This window comes from Bubalus bubalis, chromosome 16, assembly GCF_019923935.1.
Source record: "Bubalus bubalis isolate 160015118507 breed Murrah chromosome 16, NDDB_SH_1, whole genome shotgun sequence".
Classification (NCBI taxonomy): domain Eukaryota; kingdom Metazoa; phylum Chordata; class Mammalia; order Artiodactyla; family Bovidae; genus Bubalus; species Bubalus bubalis.
Genome location: NC_059172.1, coordinates 67,381,579 through 67,396,704, shown reverse-complemented (window position 1 = coordinate 67,396,704; position 15,126 = coordinate 67,381,579). Strand labels below are relative to the sequence as shown.

Genomic DNA, 15,126 nt, shown 5'->3' with positions numbered 1-15,126 from the left:
AGAGGTCTGGGGGAAAAACAGACTCAAGCCTTGGAGATCACAAACAAAATTCGGCATGCATCAAGACCCAGAAGAGAGCAGTGACCCCACAGGAGACCGAACCAAAACTACCTTCTAGTGTTGGAGGGCCTCCTGTGAAGGCATGGTCTGCAGGGGATCAGTGCAGGGACAGGGGCACTGGAAGGGTCCCCTTGGTGTAAACCCTCTTGGTTCAGTTCAGTTCAGTTCAGTCGCTCAGTCTTGTCTGACTCTTTGTGACCCCATGAATCGCAGCACGCCAGGCCTCCCTGTCCATCACCAACTCCCGGAGTTCACTCAGACTCACGTCCATTGAGTCAGTGATGCCATCCAGCCGTCTCATCCTCTGTCGTCCCCTTCTCCTTCTGCCCCCAATCCCTCCCAGCATCAGAGTCTTTTCCAATGAGTCAACTCTTCACATGAGGTGGCCAAAGTACTGGAGTTTCAGCTTCAGCATCATTCCCTCCAAAGAAATCCCAGGGTTGATCTCCTTCAGAATGGACTGGTTGGATCTCCTTGCAGTCCAAGGGACTCTCAAGAGTCTTTCTCCAACACCACAGTGCAAAAGCATCAATTCTTTGGTGCTCAGCCTTCTTCACAGTCCAACTCTCACATCCATACATGACCACAGGAAAAACCATAGCCTTGACTAGACGGACCTTTGTTGGCAAAGTAATGTCTCTGCTTTTGAATATGCTATCTAGGTTGGACACAACTTTCCTTCCAAGGAGTAAGCGTCTTTTAATTTCATGGCTGAAGTCACCATCTGCAGTAATTTTGGAGCTCGAAAAAATAAAGTCTGACACTGTTTCCCCATCTATTTCCCATGAAGTGATGGGACTGGATGCCATGATCTTTGTTTTCTGAATGTTGAGCTTTAAGCCAACTTTTTCATTCTCCTCTTTCACTTTCATCAAGAGGCTCTTTAGTTCCTCTTTACTTTCTGCCATAAGGATGGTGTCATCTGCATATCTGAGGTTATTGATATTTCTCCAGGCAATCTTGATTCCAGCTTGTGCTTCTTCCAGTCCAGAGTTTCTCATGATGTACTCTGTATATAAGTTAAATAAGCAGGGTGACAATATACAGCCTTGACCTACTCCTTTTCCTGTTTGGAACCAGTCTGTTGTTCCATGTCCAGTTCTAACTTGCTTCCTGACCTGCATACAGATTTCTCAAGAGGCAGGTCAGGTGGTCTGGTATTCCCATCTCTTTCAGAATTTTCCACAGTTTATTGTGATCCACACAGTCAAAGGCTTTGGCAGTGTCAATAAAGCAGAAATAGATGTTTTTCTGGAACTCTCTTGCCTTTTCCATGATCCAGCGGATGTTGGCAATTTGATCTTTGGTTCCTCTGCCTTTTCTAAAACCAGCTTGAACATCAGGAATTTCATGGTTCACATATTGCTGAAGCCTGGCTTGGAGAATTTTGAGCGCTACTTTACTAGCATGGGAGATGAGTGCAATTGTGCGGTAGTTTGAACATTCTTTGGCATTGCCTTTCTTTGGGATTGGAATGAAAACTGACCTTTTCCAGTCCTGTGGCCATTGCTGAGTCTTCCAAATTTGCTGGCATATTGAGTGCAGTACTTTCACAGCATCATCTTTCAGAACTTGAAATAGTTCAATGGGAATTCCATCACCTCCACTAGCTTTGCTCATAGTGATGCTTTCTAAGGCCCACTTGACTTCACATTCCAGAATGTCTGGCTCTAAGTCAGTGATCACACCATCGTGATTATCTGGGACATGAAGATCTTTTTTGTACTGTTCTTCTGTGTATTCTTGCCACCTCTTCTTAATATCTTCTGCTTCTGTTAGGTCCATACCATTTCTGTCCTTTATCAAGCCTATCTTTGCATGAAATGTTCCCTTGGTAGCTCTAATTTTCTTGAAGAGATCTCTAGTCTTTCCCATTCTGTTGTTTTCCTCTATTTCTTTGCACTGATCGCTGAAGAAGGCTTTCGTCTCTCTTCTTGCGAGTCTTTGGGACTCTGCATTCAGATGCTTATATCTTTTCTTTTCTCCTTTGCTTTTCACTTCTCTTCTTTTCACAGCTATTTGTAAGGCCTCCTCAGACAGCCATTGTGCTTTTTTTGCATTTCTTTTCCATGGGGATGGTCTTGATCCCTGTCTCCTGTACAATGTCACAAACCTCATTCCATAGTTCATCCGGGTAAACCCTCTTGGAGTTCACCATTAATTCCATCATAGAGCCCACCTACCCCAGGGCCTCTGGCCAAACAACTATAAAGAAGGGAGTGCAACCCCACCCCTCAGCAGATAACTGGATTAAAGCTTTACTGAGCAAGGCCCTGCCCACCAGAACAAGACCCAGTTTTTCCCATCACCAGTCCCTCCCATCAAGAAGCTTGCTGCTATGTAGCTTCAGTAGTGTCCGACTCTGTGAGACACTAGATGGCAGCCCATAGATGGCAGCCCACCAGGCTCCCCTGTCCCTGGGATTCTCCAGGCAAGAACACTGGAGTGTGTTGCCATTTCCTTCTCCAGTGCATAAAAGTGAAAAGTGAAAGTGAAGTCGCTCAGTCATGTCCAACTCTTACCGACCCCATGGACTGCGGCCCACCAGGGTCCTCCGTCCATGGGATTTTCCAGGCAAGAGTACTGGAGTCAGTTGCCATTGCCTAAAGCTTTTAGCCTCATCCATCAGAGGGCAGGCAGAGCAAACAAGAAGCACAGTCTTATAGTAGCTAAAACAAAAATCATATTACAGAAAGTTAATCATGATGAAAAAGCAGACAGTTATGCCCCAGATGAAGGAACAAGATAAAATCCTGTAAAAACAACTAAATGGAGATAGGTAACCTTCCAGAAAAAGAATTTGGAATAATGATCGTGAACATGATCCACGATCTCAGGAAAAGAATGGAGGCAAAGATTGAGAAGATGCAAGAAATGTTTACCAAAGACCTAGAAGAAATAAAGAACAAACAGAGATGGATAATACACTAGAAGGAAGCAACAGCAGAATAGCTGAGACAGAAGAATGGATAAAATGACCTGGAGGACAGAATGGTGGAAATCAATGCCACAGAACAGAATATAGAAAAGAGTGAAAAGAAATGAAGACAGCCTAAGAGACCTCTGGGACAACATTAACATTCACATTATAAGGGTCCCAGAAGAAGAAGAGAGGAAGCACCTGAGAAAACATTTGAAGAAATAATAGCTGAAAACTTCCTAAACATGGCAAAGGAAATAGTCAACCAAGTTCAGGAAGCACAGAGTCCCAGGAAGGATAAATCGAAGGAGGAACACACCAAGACAGATAGTAATCAAACTGACAAAAACTAAAGACAAGAGATAAAATATTAAAAGCAACAAGGGAAAAATGACAGCATACAAGGGAACTCCCATCAGGCTATCAGCTGATTTCTCAAAAGAAACTCTACAAGCCAGAAGGGCATGGCATGATCTATTAAAAGTGATGAAAGGGAAGAACCTACAACCAAGAATATGCTACCCAGCAAGACTCTCCTTCAGATTTGATGAAGAAATCAAAAGCTTTCCAGACAAGCAAAAATTGAAGAGAATTCAGCACTACCACATCAGCTTTACAACAAATGCTACAGGAACTCTCTAGGCATGAAACAGAAGAAAAGGAAAAGACCTACACAAAATAAACCCAAAATAAATAAGAAAATATTGACAATTATCATAATATAAATTAATTCAATGTACCAACCAAAAGACATAGACTGGCTGGGCAGATGAAAACGTGCATATATGCACTTCCACTTACCACATCACTCTGCTTGCTCCCCTCAAACTGTATGCAATTATTTTATATTGTTAGGTTAATCATGTTCCCAATATGGCTTGCAATTGTAATTATCTTTTTTGTCTGGCTATTGATTGTGAAAACTGATAAACATCTCGTACTCTTGTGATTATGTAACTATTACTTACTTAATACCATTGTATCATGATTGGTCAGTGGAAAAATGGAACTCTATATCACCAAATTAAGATTGAATAGAGTGAAGTAAGCCAGAAAGAAAAACACCAATACAGTATACTAACGCATATATATGGAATTTAGAAAGATGGTAACAATAACCCTGTGTACGAGACAGCAAAAGAGACACTGATGTATAGAACAGTCTTATGGACTTTGTGGGAGAGGGAGAGGGTGGGAAGATTTGGGAGAATGGCATTGAAACATGTAAAATATCATGTATGAAACGAGTTGCCAGTCCAGGTTCGATGCACGATACTGGATGCTTGGGGCTGGTGCACTGGGACGACCCAGAGGGATGGAATGGGGAGGGAGGAGGGAGGAGGGTTCAGGATGGGGAACACATGTATATCTGTGGCAGATTCATTTTGATATTTGGCAAAACTAATACAGTTATGTAAAGTCTAAAAATAAAAAAAAAAAGATTGAATAGAAAAACGTGATCACTTCTTGAAATCCAGATGCATACCAGAATTATCTTGAAACTTTTTGAAAAATACAAATGCTCAGGTATTGCCTTTTTTCTCCAGAGCTCCAGATGTTTTTAATGAGCAGTCATATTTATAAACAACTGGACTATAGGATCTTTTACTTTTATCTAGTTAGTTTCACTCTTTCTATTTCATATTCAGTACTCCCATTTCATTTAGTTTATGTTCTCCAACTTCTCTATCTCTTCTTTTTTTTTAATGTTCTTTCTCAAGAATTTATCAAACACAGTAGAGAAGCTTTTGTATACATATGTATAATACATATATTTTAGAAAACTTATGAATTTTTGCCTAACTAAAAAAAAATGACATTTTGATTCCACTTGTTTGACTTAATATGAATAGAATGCTATATTTCTTATTAAAAAATATATATGCAATAAGCAACAAAGGTTTACTATATAGCATAGTGAACTATAGTCAATATCTTATAATAACCTATGATGGAAAATAATTTCAAAAATAATGTGTATTTGTATAACTGAATCACCATGCTGTGCACCTGAAACATTGTAAGTCAACTATACTTCAATAATATATATATATATGTATATTTTAAAAAAGATGATAAACCTTGTGACATCAGGAAATTAGGCTGGGTGCCTTATAAACAATACTATATATTATTACCCTTAGAGACAGTGATTGGTATGGACCTAACTGGGTTAGATGACCAGAGGTTCACTGGGCTGCACTTAATGGAACTCTGAATTTGTGGTACTAATTTATGATTTGGCTTCCACCAGGATGGATAGGAAGATGCATCCTGGGATTCCCATGGACTCAAGGTCATATGTAACAATTTAGATATCTATCATTTATATGAGTCTGATGGGCCAAGAGATCTTCCACTAGAATAACCATTTAGCAGCTATTTTTGTGCCTTCAAAAGGACTGGGGAATGTAATGGGCCATATCAAAGCCTTAAGATTCACTCCACCGGCTTTAAATGATAGTAACCAGGCTATTAGCCTATTGAATTCTGAGGTGTCTATGATGAGAAAAGTGGTGCTACAAAACCACATTGCCCTTTAGATCCTTACTGCATCTCAGGGAGGGTACTTGTGCCATAATTGAGACTGAATGCTGTGTTTTCATACCTGATGATTATATGCTTCACTATATAATTAGTGAACCATATGAAAAACCAGATTTCTGCCTTAAGTGACCAACTCCATAATCTTGATAACCTCTTCAAAAACTGGTTTGGTGTGGGAAGTTCTTCGCTTAAATATTTACTTATAACTCTATTAATGCTATTAGCTATATTGTTTGTAATTTGCTTATTTTACAAGCATTTCTTGTATTACCAAATGTGACTGAGCCTCTGACAAAAATAATGATGACTAGGTGACTTGAAGCAGTTGGTCAAATACATAATTTTGTATCCAATCAATGATTTTAATAGCATACTCTAGATATGGGAAGATGCAGTAAGAGGGAATTTTTTCCTGGACCATAATATATTAGAAGATAGGTGGTCCAAAGATCTTTAATTATTGTTAATAAGATCTAATCCAATAAAAGCACATGAGTGGCCTATTAGTAAAGTCTTCACCAGACCTAGGAATGAGCACCTTGGGAAGAAATGGTTATGAAATGCCTCCCAAAGCATGGTCAAATTTATGACCATGATGGGCCCCTGTCAACGTCATAAATTTGAAGTGGCAAACTGGCACTTGCCATCTACCTCTACAAGGATTAAATCATGTGCTGCTGCAGCTACTGACCTTCAACACCCCCCTGTAGAGAGTTCAGGGTCAGGAACAGAAATGAGACACTCTGCTCTGGAAATAACGGGCAGAATAGGCGTTCAGATAGTTAGATATTTTCAGGACTTGATTTTATGAGCCCAATTCTTACATCTCATATCTAGAAAAACACTAAATTCCTTCCTGGTGACTTCTACTCCTCCTGACTAGCAGAAATCTTCAGCAAAAATAAGTGCTTAATTGCATGAATCGCTCCTTCATCAAAATCATATATATACTGACCTCCTACCTCTTTGGAGCAGTTTCTCAGAGATATCTGAAATGCTGTCTCCTGGGCTATAGCCTAGTCCTCATTTTGTCCCAAATAAAACTTAACTTGCAACTCTCAAGTTGTGCTTTTTAGTCAGCACTACTTTGGCATAAAGCATTATTTTAAACTTATGGCAGCTGAGAAATAGCCGATGTAGGACAAGCTCTCTATTCTCCCTATATGTACCTAAAAGGAGGACATGTATTTCCCTGTGTGAAGGTGCTCCCATCTTCTTTCCCATATCATTATCAATGGAGGAAAATAACCATTATCCCTGGAGCCAAAATAATCATTATCACTGGCACTGAGATGCATCTGTACAAACAAATCTTACTTAAGTAACCCTTAACCTCCATGAGCTTTCCCATGTACTAACCTTACAATATATAAGGTAATTTATCACCTATAGAAGCCCAAATTTCTTTGGCTTTATTTTGTCACTTCACAAGTTTATTACCTTTTGTTAAAACAGTATACAAGCTCCCAAGGCTAAGCACCTCTTTGGGTTTCACTTCCTTTCCATGTATGTAAGATTAAAATATTAACATCAAGTAAATTTGTATCACTTTCTCCTGTTAATCTGCCTTTTGTCAGTTTAATTTGCAGGCTCCAAGCACCAAAACCTAAGAAAGTACAGAAAAAAATTTTTCCTCTTACACTATATTTTACTAGTATCTGTTTCCTTGTAGTTATTATTTTTATTTCACGGTTCCTCAACAGTGACCCAGAGATGCTCTGGGCTGGGCTTTTTGTTGTAAAGATTGTTCTGTGCATGTAGGTTGTTTAGCAGAATCCCTGCCCTCTACTCACCAGATGCAGTAGCACAGGTGTGATAACTGAAAATATCTCCAGACATTGCCAAATTTCCCCTGGGAAGCAAAATCATCCAAGGTTGAGACCTACAGGTCTCTGCAGATTATCTACTAGCACCTCCATGGTGGGAACTATATTATGGTGCACTGCAGGACATATCTTTCCAATTCCTGAGGCATGTTGGTAGCTTGAAACTGACCAGTGTGGGAGTATTTACATTATAGGCGATGACAAACACTACAAATTAGGGCTTGATTTATTGTTTTTTGTTGCTGTTGTTGGTTGTCTAGAGTAAAGCTGAAAATGTTAATGCAGACTAATTCTGTATGTCACCATTACACTATGAATACCACAAAACAATGATGAAATATCTTACAGTATTTACAATTATTATCTGATTCAGAAATCAGTTGCATTATTGAGGAATAATAAAGTTACAGTTCAAGAACAAAAAGTGCTCAACTGGGGAGGGTCAAATAAATTGAGAATAAAGAATTAGATTTGGTCAAATAAAGTTGCTTATTGGAATAGCAAGTAAGAAAGCCTGAGATGTGTTAAGGAAGTGGGAAAGTTGACAAAGAGAATATTCAAACAATTCTTTGAGTGCTGAAAGGGAACAGAGATAGGAGTATTTAGCTAGAAGGCAGTAAAGGCTGAATTCAAGAGTTTTTTTAATATATGGGAGATAATAAGGCACATTAAGATATTGTTTTGTATGAAAGGTAAAGTCTTTTTATGTTTAAAAGGACAAGGTCCAGAGAAGAAAAGCAGGTAGGGGCAATTGCTGGCCTCAGATAAAAAACAATATATATGTTTATTATGAAGTGCCAAATAAATTAATCAATGTGAAAATACCTCAGAAATATATAGTACTAACAAGTTGTTATATACTAACAAGTACTATCAAGCCACTGTTCAAGTCATGATGGTTTTGCTATATCCAGGTTCCACTTGCAAATTCTGAGTGAAGAAGATCAGCCCTGGGATTTCTTTGGGAGGAATGATGCTAAATCTGAAACTCCAGTAACTTTGGCCACCTCACGTGAAGACTTGACTCACTGGAAAAGACTCTGATGCTGGAGGGATTGGGGGCAGGAGGAGAAGGGGACGACAGAGGATGAGATGGCTGGATGGCATCACTGACTCGATGAACGTGAGTCTGAGTGAACTCCGGGAGTTGGTGATGGACAGGGAGGCCTGGCCTGCTGCGATTCATGGGGTCTCAAAGAGTCGGACACGACTGAGCGACTGAACTGAACTGAACTGAATCACAAATTTCTATTATAGTAGATCATGGTTCCGCTGATCTATTTAGGCTCAAGACAAAAACCTTACAAGGTAAATCTTTGAAGTCTAAGTTCCATTTACTCATTTAAAAGTTTGAAAACAGTATTCAAACTTGCTGAGATCAGAACCTATACTTCCCGTTTTGTTTTCCTACTGTTTCATTGAATAAACAAATGTGCTTCGTGATCCTTATCAGTTTTGTAATTTCGCTTTTCCTTTTTTCCTGTGGCCTTTTATATAAAGAGCAGAAGAGTTAAGACAAGTGATAGCCTCGTCGTTAAAAACGATTTAAAGACGGAAAACCATTTCACGGATCGAACAGGAAACAACCGTAAGGTAGGTTAACAAGTACTTCCCACCAAGGCCTGAAGGTGGATGAGACAGTATCTCTGCGCAAGGAGCGGGGCCCAGAGCACGAGGAATGGGCAGTGAGTTCTTGTCAACCACAGCGACGCCAGTTTACCACCGGCGGGTAGAGAGAACGCAGGGCAAGGGGTTAATCCTGGGCAAGATAGTACGCGAAAGGCTGGACGCCCAATGGGTCTCGGGGAAAGGAAACGTCATTAAGGGGGCTGGATGGGGCGCGGACCGCAAGGACCTGGGGCGTTCAGCACACTGAACGAGAGAAGCCTCAGACCCAGTCGTCACACACGCAAGCCAAAGGGAAGCAGTATCGGCTGTGGCGGACGGGATACCCTTTTCCCTTCACCTGCCTATCGCCGCCGGATGGGGCTCCGCGGGTGCCTTCCCTAACGCCGCAGACGGAAATGACGTGACCCAGTTCCGCTTTGCTCGTCTCGGCCTCGTCCTGTTAGTCCCGCCTCCCGGCCCCGCCTCTCGGCTCCCGGCTGTTGTGCCTAAGTTTTGGCTACGTGAGTGTGAAAGAGCTTGGACTGTTAGAGCTCTCTGGCGATTGTCAAATGCGCAGAGGCAGAGGGTTTGGGACAGCAGGGAAGCCGAAGGGACACTGCGAAGTTGGGCTCAACATTTTATAACACCTAGTTACTTCAACCAAGGACTTGAAAGATATTGGAGAAATGTGGTGAAAGCCTTCTTACGGACTGAATTAGAGTTCAGTCGCTCAATCGTGTCCGACTCTATGCGACCCCATGGACTGCAGAACGCCAGGCCTCCTTTCCATCACCAACGCCCAGAGTTTACTCAAACTCATGTTCATTGAGTCGATGATGCCATCCAACCATCTCACCCTCTGTCGTTCCCATCTCCTCTTGCCTTCAAGCTTTCCCAGCGCCAGGGTCTTTTCCAATGAGTCAGTTCTTCACATCAGGTGGTCAAAGTATTGGGAGTTTCAGCTTTAGCATCAGTGCTTCCAATGAATATTCAGGACTGATTTCCTTTAGGATGGACTGGTTGGATCTCCTTGCTGTCCAAGGGACTCTCAAGAGTCTTTTTCAACACCACAGTTCAAAAGCATCATTTCTTCTGTGCTCAGCTTTCTTCAGAGTCCAACTCTCACATCCGTACATGACTACTGGAAAAACCATAGCTTTAACTAGACGGACCTTTGTTGCCAAAGGAATGTTTCTGCTTTTTGGGGGGGAGGGGGCTCTTTTTTTAAAAATTTATTATTTTTTTACTTTACAGTATTGTATTGGTTTTGCCATACATTGACATGAATCCGCCACAGGTGTACATGTATTCCCCATCCTAAACCCCACTCCCACCTGCCTCCCCATCCCATCCCTCTGGGTCATCCCAGTGCACCAGCCTGAGCACCCTGTATCATGCATCGAAACTGGACTGGTGATCCATTTCACATATGATAATATACATGTTTCAATGCCATTCTCCCAAACCATCCCACCCTTGCCTTCTCCCACAGAGTCCAAAAGACTGTTCTATACATCTGTGTCTCTTTTGCTGTCTCGCATACAGGGTTATCGTTACCATCTTTCTAAATTTCATATATATGCGTTAGTATACTGTATTGGTATTTTTCTTTCTGGCTTACTTCACTCTGTATAATAGGCTCCAGTTTCGTCCACCTCATTAGAACTGATTCAAATGTATTCATTTTAATGGCTGAGTAATAGTCCATTGTGTATATGTACCACTGCTTTCTTATCCATTCATTTGCTGACGGACATCTAGGTTGCTTCCATGTCCTGACTATTATAAACAGTGCTGCGATGAACATTGGGGTACACGTGTCTCTCTCAATTCTGGTTTCCTTGGTGTGTATGCCCAGCAGTGGGATTGCTGGATCATAAGGCAGTTCTATTTCCATTTTTTTAAGGAATCTCCAAACTGTTTTCCGTAGTGGCTGTACTAGTTTGCATTCCCACCAACAGTGGAAGAGGGTTCCCTTTTCTCCACACCCTCTCCAGCATTTATTGCTTGTAGACTTTTGGATCGCAGCCATTCTGACTGGCATGAGATGGTACCTCATTGTGGTTTTTGATTTGCATTTCTCTGATAATGAGTGATGTTGAGCATCTTTTCATGTGTTTGTTAGCCATCTGTATGTCTTCTTTGGAGAAATGTCTATTTAGTTCTTTGGCCCATTTTTTGATTGGGTCGTTTATTTTTCTGGAATTGAGCTGTAGGAGTTGCTTGTATATTTTTGAGATTAATTATTTGTCCATTGCTTCATTTGCTATTATTTTGTCCCATTCTGAAGGCTGTCTTTTCACCTTGCTTATAGTTTCCTTTGTTGTGCAGAAGCTTTTAAGTTTAATTAGGTCCCATTGGCTTATTTTTGCTTTTATTTCCAATATTCTGGGATGTGGGTCATAGAGGATCCTGCTGTGGTTTATGTCAGAGTGTGTTTTTCCTATGTTTTCCTCTAGGAGTTTTATAGTTTCTGGTCTTACGTTTAGATCTTTAATCCATTTTGAGTTTATTTTTGTATATGATGTTAGAAAGTGATCTAGTTTCCTTCTTTTACAAGTGGTTGACCAGTTTTCCTAGCACTACTGTTAAAGAGATTGTCTTTTCTCCATTGTATATTCTTGCCTCCTTTGTCAAAGATAATGTGTCCATAGGTGTGTGGATTTATCTCTGGGCTTTCTATTTTGTTCCATTGATCTATATTTCTGTCTTTATGCTGGTACCATACTGTCTTGATGACTGTGGCTTTGTAGTAGAGCCTGAAGTCAGACAAGTTGATTCCTCCAGTTCCATTCTTCTTTCTTAAGATTGCTTTGGCTGGCTATTCGAGGTTTTTTGTATTTCCATACAAATTGTGAAATTATTTGTTCTAGTTCTCTGAAAAATACCGTTGGTAGCTTGATAGGGATTGCATTGAATCTATAGATTGTTTTCGGTAGTATACTCATTTTCTCTATATTGATCTATCTGATCCATGAACAAGGTATATTTCTCCATCTATTTGTATCCTCTTTGATTTCTTTCACCACTGTTTTATGGTTTTCTGTATATAGGTCTTTTGTTTATTTAGGTAGATATATTCCTAAGTATTTTATTCTTTTCATTGCAATGGTGAATGGAATTGTTTCCTTAATTTCTCTTTCTATTTTATCATTGTTAGTGTATAGGAATGCAAGGGATTTCTGTGTGTTGATTTTATATCCTGCAACTTTACTATATTCATTGATTAGCTCTAGTAGTTTGCTGGTGGAGTCTTTTAGGGTTTTCTATGTAGAGGATCATGTCATCCGCAAACAGAGTTTTACTTCTTTTCCAATCTGGATTCCTTTTATTTCTTTTTCTGCTCTGATTGCTGTGGCCAAAACTTCCGAAACTATGTTGAATAGCAGTGGTGAAAGTGGGCACCCTGGTCTTGTTCCTGACTTTAGGGGAAATGCTTTCAATTTTCCCACCATTCAGAATAATGTTTGCTGTGGGTTTGTCATATATAGCTTTTATTATGTTGAGGTATGTTCCTTCTATTCCTGCTTTCTGGAGGGTTTTTTTTTTTTTTTAATCATAAATGGATGTTGAATTTTGTCAAAGGCTTTTACTGCATCTGTTGAGATAATCATATGGTTTTTATTTTTCAATTTGTTGATGTGGTGTATTACACTGATTGCTTTGCAGATATTGAAGAATCCTTGCATCCCTGGGATAAAGCCCACTTGGTCATGATGTATGATCTTTTTAATATGTTGTTGGATTTTGTTTGCTAGAATTTTGTTAAGGATTTTTGCATCTATGTTCATCAGTGATATTGGCCTGTAGTTTTCTTTTTTTGTGGCATCTTTGTCAGGTTTTGGTATTAGGGTGATGGTGGCCTCATAGAATGGAGGTTTACCTTCCTCTGCAATTTTCTGGAAGAGTTTGAGTAGGATAGGTGTTAGTACTTCTCTAAATTTTTGGTAGATTTCAGCTGTGAAGCTGTCTGGTCCTGGGCTTTTGCTTGTTGGAAGATTTCTGATTACAGTTTCAATTTCTGTGCTTGTGATGGGTCTATTAAGATTTTCTATTTCTTCCTGGTTCAGTTTTGGGAAGCTGTACTTTTCTAAGAATTTGTCCATTTTTTCCAAGCTGTCCATTTTATTGGCATATAGTTGCTGATAATAATCTCTTATGATCCTTTGTATTTCTGTGTTGCCTGTTGTGATCTCTCCATTTTCATTTCTAATTTTGTTTATTTCATTTTTATCCCTTTGTTTCTTGATGAGTCTGGCTAATGGTTTGTCAATTTTATTTATCCTTTCAAAGAACCAGCTTTTGGCTTTGTTGATTTTTGCTATGGTCTCTTTTGTTTCTTTTGCATTTATTTCTGCCCTAATTTTAAAGATTTCTTTCCTTCTACTAACCCTGGGGTTCTTCATTTCTTCCTTTTCTCATTGCTTTAGGTGTAGTGTTAGGTTATTTATTTGACTTTTTTCTTGTTTCTTGAGGTAAGCCTGTATTGCCATGAACCTTCCCCTTAGCACTGCTTTTACAGTGTCCCATAGGTTTTGGGTTGTTGTGTTTTCATTTTCAGTCATTTCTATGCATATTTTAATTTATTTTTTGATTTCTTCTGTGATTTCTTGGTTATTCAGCAGCATGTTGTTCAGCTTCCATATGTTGGAATTTTTAATTGTTTTTCTCCTGTAGTTGATATCTAGTCTTACTGCACTGTGGTCAGAAAAGATGCTTGGAATGATTTCAACTTTTTTGAATTTACCAAGGCTAGATTTATGGCCCAGGATGTGATCTATGCTGGAGAAGGTTCCGTGTTCACTTGAGAAAAAGGCGAAATTCATTGTTTTGGGGTGAAATGTCCTATAGATATCAATTAGGTCTAACTGGTCTATTGTATCATTTAAAGTTTGTGTTTCCTTGTTAATTTTCTATTCAGTTGATCTATCCATAGGTGTGAGTGGGGTATTAAAGTCTCCCACTATTATTGTGTTATTGTCAATTTCCCCGTTCATACTTGTTAGTATTTGTCTTACATATTGCAGTGCTCCTATGTTGGGTACATATATATTTAAAATTGTTATGTCTTCTTGGATTGATCCTTTGATCATCATGTAGTGTCCATCTTTGTCTCTTTTCACAGTCTTTGTTTTAAAGTCTATTTTATCTGATATGAGTATTGCTACTCTTGCTTTCTTTTGGTCTCTATTTGCGTGGCGTAACTTTTTCCAGCCCTTCACTTTCAGTCTGTATGTGTCCCTTGTTTTGAGGTGGGTCTCTTGTAGACAACATATATAGGGGTCTTGTTTTTGTATCCATTCAGCCAGTATTTATCTTTTGGTTGAAGCATTCAACCCATTTACATTTAACGTAATTTTCATTCAAATCCCAAAGAAAGGCAATGCCAAACAATACTCAAACTACTGCACAATTGCACTCGTCTCACATGCTAGTAAAGTAATGCTCAAAATTCTCCAAGCCAGGATTCAGCAATACGTGAACCGTGAACTTCCAGATGTTCAAGCTGGTTTTAGAAAAGGCAGAGGAACCTGAGATCAAATTGCCAACATCCGCTGGATCATGGAAAAAGCAAGAGAGTTCCAGAAAAACATCTATTTCTGCTTTATTGACACTGCCAAAGCCTTTGACTGTGTGGATCACAATAAACTGTGGAAAATTCTTCAAGACATGGGAATACCAGACCATCTGACCTGCCTCTTGAGAAACCTATATGCAGGTCAGGAAGCAACAGTTAGAACTGGACATGGAACAACAGACTGGTTCCAAATAGGAAAAGGAGTACGTCAAGGCTGTCTATTGTCCCCCTGCTTATTTAACTTATATGCAGTGTACATCATGAGAAAAGCTGGGCTGGAAGAAGCACCAACTGGAATCAAGATTGCCTGGAGAAATATCAATAACCTCAGATATGCAAATGACACCACCCTTATGGCAGAAAGTGAAGAGGAACTAAAAAAGCCTCTTGATGAAAGTGAGAGAGGAGAGTGAAAAATTTGGCTTTAAGCTCAACATTCAGAAAACGAAGATCATGGAATCTGGTCCCATCACTTCATGGAAAATAGATGGGGAAACAGTAGAAACAGTGTCAGACTTTGTTTTTTTGGGCTCCGAAATCACTGCAGATGGTGATTTTAGCCATGAAATTAAAAGACGCTTACTTCT

The 15,126-nt window shown here is 39.7% G+C and overlaps 1 protein-coding gene across 4 annotated transcripts in view; it reads right to left on the bottom strand.

Moving 5' to 3' along the window:
- The window catches only part of C16H11orf65 (chromosome 16 C11orf65 homolog), a 118,048-nt gene extending 108,664 nt beyond the window's left edge, over positions 1-9,384 (bottom strand). For 3 of the 4 annotated variants that reach the window (XM_006053337.3, XM_025266939.2, XM_044929772.1), the window contains exon 1: positions 9,320-9,384. The gene's annotated coding sequence lies outside the window, so the exon portion shown is untranslated. The remainder of the gene's footprint in view (positions 1-9,319) is intronic. The other variant, XM_044929771.1, reaches the window with a different exon arrangement.
- Positions 9,385-15,126: the final 5,742 nt, after the last annotated feature.